Here is an 8,678-nt window from a genome sequence, read left to right as displayed (position 1 = left end):
TTTAGAACAGCCAGTTAGAAAGTGGGTGGGAGTGGTTGAGGTCGTGACCTTTGAGCATTTAAGAAGACAGGACTCTTCTAAAAATAATCTTGTTATTGAGGAGCTGGTTTCATTTCAGGCTTTCCTGATCCAAATTTTTCTCTAGTCACTTCTTAAAGCCTCCATGGGTGTGGTCCCAGGGCTGGTTAGAAACTCCTCCAAATGCATCGTTTCCTGACTATGGACCCCCCCTCCCCAAGCCTACTTCATTTCTGTTGATCCAAGAAGTTGAACCTATCTGATTAAATGTCATGATGAAAAGAGAGGAGAAAGTCAAACCAGGCCTAGTAGCAATGGCCTGTGATCCCAGCACGGACACAAAATCATCTAAGCTACTGAGGGAACCACCCTGGGTTCCAGAAGACCTCACCTCAACAATAGAGAAAAGGAAAAACATTCTATTTCAGTCCCACAAACTTTGAAAACTTCACATCTATTTTAGTTTTGAAGAAACAGCTTCCATTTTAGGGCCTGTTGTTTTCATGCTCCCTGATAGTTCAAGGAAACACTTTTTCTTCTTTGGAAACATTGTCTTGAATCTTTTCACTCAACTGGGTATGGAAGGTGGAGTGAGAAAGAACGAATCAGCAACATGTTGACCAAGTATGGTCTCCCCTACTGTATCCTCAACTCTTGTTATCCTTAAGGTTCATACTGAATTCCTTCCCAAGATTCTTAATATGTTTTTTTCTGAATCCACACCACTTACCATAGAGATGCAAGAGATAAAAGAGGGGCAGTGAATGAATACAAATTTCAAAATCGTTCTCCAGATATTTTTCCTGGTTGGGATGGATGTCCAGAGAAATCATCCCTTCCTTACTTAAAACCACTGACAAAGTCAATGCTGCCTAGCAAAACAAAACAGAAAAGTCCCATTTTCTAGGCCCTGCAGAAATCAACTCCCACCCCACCCCACCCCACCCCACCATGCCTCATTTTGAACATTTTAGGGGCTTAAGGAAACATGTTTCCAAACATGTACTAAAGTATGATTACGGAAATTGGCTTCAAATAAGTACCTAGGCATCTTCTGGAATCAGCTGTCTGATCTGTTCTTATGCCCTCGGAATAGCTTTGTAGGAAATAGACCAGTGGGTTGATGCTGAAGATGCAGGCAGCTAAGAAGACCTTACCAGCTCAAGTCCTTAGATCTAAGTGTGCATAGGCAGGAGAGTTGCCCCCAAGCACTGGGGAGTTTCATGACTTAAAGACTTACTGAAATTTCAGATCTGCAGGATGGGGCTGGGGGATGAAGGAGAGCATGCTCACGAGCACTGATTTTTTCCTCTTAGCTATCAGGAGGAAACTGTGACAGGAGGAGGAAAACCACCCACACCATAGGAATCAGTCTCCATGTAGGGTGATTTGGGGATTTGAAATCCGTTCTTTTACCCTATGCTCTATTTAATAAATAAACAACTAGGATACTTCCTCCTAATAGAATGACCACGGCTTCTGCCTGTGTCTATTTGCATAATAATTGCTACACAAAACCAAACCTTGTGCTTCCTTTTACACATTTGCTTTCCTTCCCCTCCCCCACCTCTAGCATTTTTTTTTAAAAAAATGAATTTTTAATCTGCTTCTAGGGGTTTTTCCTAAAGTTTTCTTCAATCTTCCATAGCCTCATTTTTTCCCTCAGGAAATTCAGAATACAATTAAAACATCGGATAGAAAACCAGTGAGCATTCCCATTTACCAAGAGGGTGTTACCATCAGGTAGGAAAGGCCACGTAAAACGTTTCCTGGCGCCTGTCCCTGGCAGCGGAAGAGATGTCATATGTACATGAAGGAACCTTTGGACTGGGTTTTCACAGGCAGAGCCCACCAGTGATGTCCTTCAGGCCGGGCCTCTCCTCCTCCGGGGCAGCAGCCCACGTTGCTGAGCTGGCTTCTGTTGGCCTTGATCACCCCACCTGACGGGCCAAACACTTCCCAGAGAAGCAAGTCATTCCCGGGATTTCAAGGAAAAAGAAAAAAAGAAACAAAAGACTGAGATGAAACATGTTTTCTGCTTTGAATGTAACCTTTGACCTTTTCTTTCCAGTACACCTGACACCAGGGCCTTCAAAGAGAGCTTTGGGTCTGGCCTGCTGGTCCTGATTCATATTCTCTGTCTGTGTGTGTGTGTGTGTGTGTGTGTGTCTGTCTGTCTGTCTGTCTGTCTCTCTCTCTCTCTCTCTCTCTGTGTGTGTGTGTGTGTGTGTGTGTGTGCCTTCTTCTCCTCACCCCTCCTCTCCCTCCTTTTCCTCTCCCTCCTTCCCTTCCTCCCCACCACTGAACTCTGTGGAAAGTTGTTGCTCTAATCGCAGCTCCGTGCTCAGGGCCAAAGGAGGCCGGCAGAACACGCTGGGTGTTTTGTTAACTGCTCCCGTCGTTCGCAAGGGCTGCGACTTGATAAAAGGAGACAGTTTTCTGAAAAGATTTGATTGAAATGGCGTGTGCCAGGACTGATGGGAGCCAGCGAGGGACAAAGCGCAGAGAATCCATGGACACTCGAGCAATTACGCCTCCACGCTGAAGGTGGATTAGCGCGCTGGAAAGAAGCATATGTTTGGCCTGGGGCGACACTTCCCCCCGGCTGAGCTTAGAGAATGGGAACGCGGAGAGCGGCTGGACCCGGAATATCAACTATCTGCGAAGCCCCCCTCGCCCGCACAGCCCAGCTTGTCTCCCCGCCCCTGTCCCTGAAAAGTCAGAGTGGGTATTTGCAAAGAACAGAGAAAGAGGGAAGAAGTAAGGAGAGGAATGGAGAAGGGTGGGAGAAGAGGAAGGACGGACGGATGGGTGGATGGAAGGGAAAAGGGGGAATTATCTCAGAGGTGCAAATGAATTGATATTGCCTAGGGGCGCCACCTTCCTTGGGGAGGGAAGGTCATCCTACTGAGACACTGAAGCGCGTGGGTGTGGAGACCCAGACCAAGTCAAATGATTGGCATTTCCACACTAGTAAGACGTTTAGGCTCTCAAACCTGTATTGAAAAGTGACATAAATTGTTACAATAAAGCAAGAGATCTTGGATGCGACTGCAAAGCCTACGGTGACAAGGGGCTTCGAACAGGAGCTCAGGGTATAGGGAAAGAAAGGCCTAGGGAGAAGTGTGGGGCAGAAATTGGTGTAATGGGCAGAAGGTAGCCAGTTCCTAGAAGGCAGTGGGAAAGAAAGGGGAGTCAGCCAGTTTACAGCCCTGGGCTAGGGATAAGCGTGCTTCTTGCTGTCCTGGGTCTGCTGGAGCCAAAAAGTTTCCCAAATCCTGCCTGCAGACATTAATTAAAGAGTCGATCCCGTGAAAGGGGCCCTTAAAGCCGTAACCCCAAGCCTTTCAGCTCTCGCTGACTCCACCGAGAAATAGTGGCGGTGATGGAGTCGCAAAAGGCTTTCAACGCTTTCTCAGACCTGTGTTTCAGTTTATTTGGTTCTAACCTGGATGCAGGTGGCAGTGGCTACCGTCCAAAACTCTCTGAACTCTACCTTCACTCGAAGCCCCAACCTAGTCTTTCCCTAGCCCCATGGGCACCCCAAAAAAAAGGCTCAAACCTCCCACCAACGCTGCACCTCCACCTCTGCACCTCCACCTCGGGGCCAACAAAACCAAGTTGTGAATTGCTCCCAACACCAAGGGCTCTAAGCGGAGTGGGTGGGGTGAGGGTGATTTCGGCAGAAGATTTGCCTTTTCAGTAGGCCGGGTCCCTGAAAGGCTAGATAAAACCTCGTCAGAGGGTGCACCGGGCGTCGCTGCCGCCTCCTTCTCCTCCCGGGCTGATTCCCTGCTGTAGACAAAAGTGCAGCCCAGACTTGGGGCTCCAAAAAAGACAAGGGCATCCTGAAATAGGATTTGGTAGCTGACAAAGCAAACGGAAATTTGATCCTAGCATTAACTCGGTGCCTCAGGAAAAAAAAATTATTTTCAGCTGTATTAGCTAAATTTAGTTTGACCGTGTGTGTGTGTGTGTGTGTGTGTGTGTGTGTGTGTGTGTGTGTGTGCGTGTGTGTGCGTGTGTGTTCCATATCCCCAGGTCACATTGGATTTTTAAAGAGTGATGATCTAGAGAGTTCTGGGTACTCCGTTCCACAAGAAAAACAGTGGCCCAGGCTTCTAACTAGTAGAAGCCACAGGGCATCAGAATTGATTTGGAACTTCAGCCCCATGGATGGGATCACTCATGGGCTGGCTGCTTTCATTTGGACCATTTGTGTTTAAGATTGTTACTGGAACTCAAAAGGACAGGAGGTTGCCGTTGTCTGGTTTTGGTGTTGAGGGGCTGTAGAAGTATGTACACCCAGCGTTAGTCAACTCTACCACCTAGTTACCCCTTCAGCTTAAAATAAAACCAAAAACTTTATTTCCATAGAGGAAATCACAGCACGGTTCTAGCCACTTTAGAAAAAGAGGAGGTAACTGGAAAAGACAACCCTTCTTTGCAATTGGAAATATCACCATTCCTAAGACCTAATAAGGAAATGGAAGGTCAGTCTATAGAGCTCAGGATCACCAGACACAGCAGAAGGGGCCCTCAGTATGGAAGCTTCAGCTCCTTAGCTTTATGCTGGTCCACAGCTCACTCCAGCAACAGAAGCATTGCCTTTGTTCAGGAAGAAACCTGCTCTGGGAAAATTCATTTACCTCTGCTGTCTACCTGCTGTGTAAGACAAAATAAAAGCACAACCTTGCATACAAATAACGCAAAGTTTTGTTTCTGAGACAGCCCCACCCAACTCATCCCATGACCCATTTCCCTCCTCTTTTTATACACCTTTGTGTTTTAAGCCTGTGAACTCTTCACAAACCTGAATTCCACCCCTGCTCTCCTGGCCAGCACAGTCCTTCCTCTCCACTCTACAGACAACCCTCCATCACAGAAAATGTTGATTGTTTGTTTGGAGATAGCATGATTTGGTTGGGAGATGGGTCTGATCTATATCCATACACTAATGTTTCATTGGGCTGTACTGTTCATGTGCGTATAACTTGTTTATCTTGACCTAGTCCATCAGAGGCAATCAACTCAATTCTGATCACTAGTAACATTTTTACTTCTGACTCATGGTTAGCTTGGTCCTAGGGGTTATTAAAGATGAACTTCTCCTAGAAGGAATACTCATGAGGAGAATGTTTTCTAGTCCCAGGTGGGTCAAAAAGGAGGGCAGTGTCATTACACATAACAGGTGAGATGGCATCCTTTTTACAGTTTAGCTATTGAGCCAAGTTTAGTATGGGGGAGGGGTGTTGAAAGTTACAAGGACAGATATTGTCAGGTGTGACAGATGTTGTCACTTGCTCCGTGCTTTTATTCTTATTCTCTCTCGTAGGATGGAGCAGTTGACTGATACTTGGAGCTGAGTTTTGTCTTCCTAGATTATCTTCTCTCTCTCCTTCCTTCCGGTCCAGCAGCTAACCATGGAGAAATATGGATCTGTTTTAAGTCTCTACTTACTTCGGATAATCACATTTGAAACGGGGCAAATTCCACTCAATTGTCTTGTCTCAACAATCTCGGCACCTGTAACTCGGGGGATGAAAACATTGGCTATTTCTGTTGTTCTTTCTGCCTCTCGGATCTCTAGTGAGTTGACCTGGTTTTTATAGCTCTTTTACCCTGGCAAGGAAGATTCTTCCCCACTCAGCCTCCACTCCACCCCATCACCGAGTGGCTTAAAAGATCTGTAACTGGGCTCCAGCAGCTGTTGGCTTCATGCCCTCCTCTAACTTGATTATTCTTTGGACGCGTTAGGCAAGCATTAGTGATTGATAATGACGCTAATTAACCCCTTTCCTTTCCAGAGAGTACGTGGCTGCCAGCGGGGTGCTGCAAACAATAAATATAAAGCACTGCATACATCAATATCTGCTTAAAGCACAACTTCGTTTGGGCACATGCAACTGTGCAGCTTTGCCTATTTATCCCTGCACTTCTCAAAAGGCCCTAGGGTGGGGGCAAAGGAAGAGCTAGAGTTAAGAAAGTAGCCTGTAGCTTTAAGACCACAAAATACTGTGCACCTGTCCAGCAAAGTAAATCTCCAATAGAGACCATGCAAGTTATTGTATCTTTTTAATTTCAAGTCTACACTTTATAAATGAATCAATCCAGCTTTATTTTTAACCTGTTTAAACTTAGAACAAGGCTAATGACCACATGACTTTTTTTTTTTTTTTTTTTTTTTTTTTTTTTTTTTTTTTTTGCTTTATGAGGAAACTCCTCTGCTTGACACAGAATTATTGTGAACACACTTTGGGTTGAAAGAACTGGGAAGCATATTTCAGAGTAGATAAAATTTGAACTTTAGGAGGGATTTGGGGAAATCCAGGTAAACTGGATTTGATTGTGCAGTCTAATACAACCTGAAATGTAAAGAAATGTACATTAAATGTGGATTTTTGATAAATGAATATTCCTAGCAAGTGAATAAAATGTATTCAATTAACTAAAACCCTGTGCACTTCTGAACGGAAGTGGAATCGACTGTAATTGATTTATTTGAAACCAGAGGTTAAGGACTGAATTAGCTAAGTACAACTGGGTATTTCAAGCCACTGACTTCTCAAATGTCAAATCCCTTCTATTTTAAATATTATTTCAGCTGCAGGGCATTGCGGTCCTGATGGTAGTTCCGTCACGAACACAAATTGTATTAATATTCGATTTTGGGGAGGAGCAGGTTAGATGGTGATTTTTAGAGGGTGTTAAAGTTGAAGAGGGGGTTCTGCTGACTAGCTTCCTAGAAATTTCATTGTGTTTTCCTAAGAACTGGGTGTGGTAATTAGGATAGGGTAGCAAGCTTCTTTATCATTCAACAATGTATCTAGATCTGGTTTAATCTAAAAAGAATCTTTGTTGTTAGCATACAAACACCTCACCTGTCAAGCAATTCCCTGCATGTTTGAGAGTATATACAACAGTTGCAACAGAAAAAGCTAAAGTTCAAATAGCCTTTGGTTTGCTAAGCTTAAAAAAAATTATTGATAATCACCTTCTGCATCCCACTCCCGTAAAATGTACATAACACCTTTGAATTTTATTGTTTAAAAGCAGTGGCAATATCATGAACCCAGTGCAAGAATAAAAATCACCAATTCTCTGAATTTCAAAAACCATTGTTTATTTTTTACCTTGTCCTGTTTCAGCTGCTATTTCCTTTCCATCTTTCTTGGGATGCAAAGATTATATTGGGTTCAGGTTTTCCAACGTAACGAGCATCTGTAAATCCAGATATGAATGAATGGTGTTTAATAAGATTGTTTTCGTTTCGAAATGAGTATTTATGTGTCGTTGGAGAAAGATCGGCAATGTATGGCTGTTTATGAATGCTATTGTGCCTGAGGTTAGGGTTCCCCTCCCACCCCACAATCTGAGATGCAGCCAAGAAAAACAGTCCTGATAGACACAATGCTTCACTTCACCTGCTACGACGATGTGTGCTTTTCATTTCTGTCAACAGTATGTACAGTTAGGGTTCATTCGCCTCATTATTTTATTACATCCGCGTCACAGTTAACCAGTCTCTCTAGGAAATAATGAATAACCGCTTTAAAAAGCAATTGCTGCCTTGCGTTCTGAGAATACACTCTCCATCTGAATTCTTTCCCTTTTTTTTTTTTTTTTTTTTTTTAACCCACCATTGTTATGAATTCTCTGGCTTTGGAAAATAGAATTTAGACTCCACCAACTCTTGTTGGTTTGTGGAGATTGATTTTTTTTTTTTTTTAACATTGCCTTCCGTAAGGCGATCAGAGGGGGAAAGGCTGCAAAAGGAAGAAGGATGGTCCGCCTTCTCAGACTTCTAACAGGCCAAAGCCCAGGACAGCCCTTCTCAGCACGCCTACCTACACAGCGTTTCTTCAAGCCTTCCAGCTAGCCAATCTCCATTTCTTTGTTAAAATAACAACAACAATAATAATAACAAAACCATAAGTTAAATCAAAAGAAAAGGCCACATTACTTCCAATGCAAAAAATTTTACAAATTTCATTTACAAAAAGCTCCGAATTTGCTTCCTTCCGGTTCAGGAAGGTCCTTCCCCTCCCCTGAGCAGTCCTGTTACTGTAGAAGACAGATAGGGAAGGTTTGCAGAAACGACCCTCCCCCACCTTCTCTACCCCACTTTGAAGACTTTTGTGTTTCTAAAAGGTCCTAGGAGGAGCCAGTGAAGACAGAAAGGGCTTCTGGTAAGCCTGTATTTGGGGTGGGGGTGTCAAAGATTCTAGGAATCTACCTACTTTGCCACTCCTCTCTACTGGCTCCAGCAGCAGTCTCTGGATGAAATATTAAAACAAATAGGGCATTTGGCCTCTCTTTCTGCGTTCCATGTATATTTCTGCCACCTTCTCTTTTCTCCTCCCGGGGGGGGGGGGGGAAATGGAAGTTAGCTTAAGCCATAAAAGCCTAAGCAAACAAGATTGAAGTGGCCATCTTCCTTGTCCTAATGAACTAATCATTTCAGTTTCAGTTGTCTTTGGAGACAGATTCTAGAGTTCATCAGGGAGGAGGGCCCTCTGTTCTTACTCCACTCACCACCAGATCTGTCATTGCTAAGGCTTAGTTCTGAGGACTTTATATTTTGGCTTCCAAAATGCAAATGAAAACCTAAAGGGTCAACATAAATAAAATAAAACTTTATTTTTTAATAATAAAGTTAA

The sequence above is a fragment of the Micromys minutus genome, assembly GCF_963924665.1.
Source record: "Micromys minutus genome assembly, chromosome: 1".
Classification (NCBI taxonomy): Eukaryota; Metazoa; Chordata; class Mammalia; order Rodentia; family Muridae; genus Micromys; species Micromys minutus.
This window is presented reverse-complemented; position numbering follows the sequence as displayed.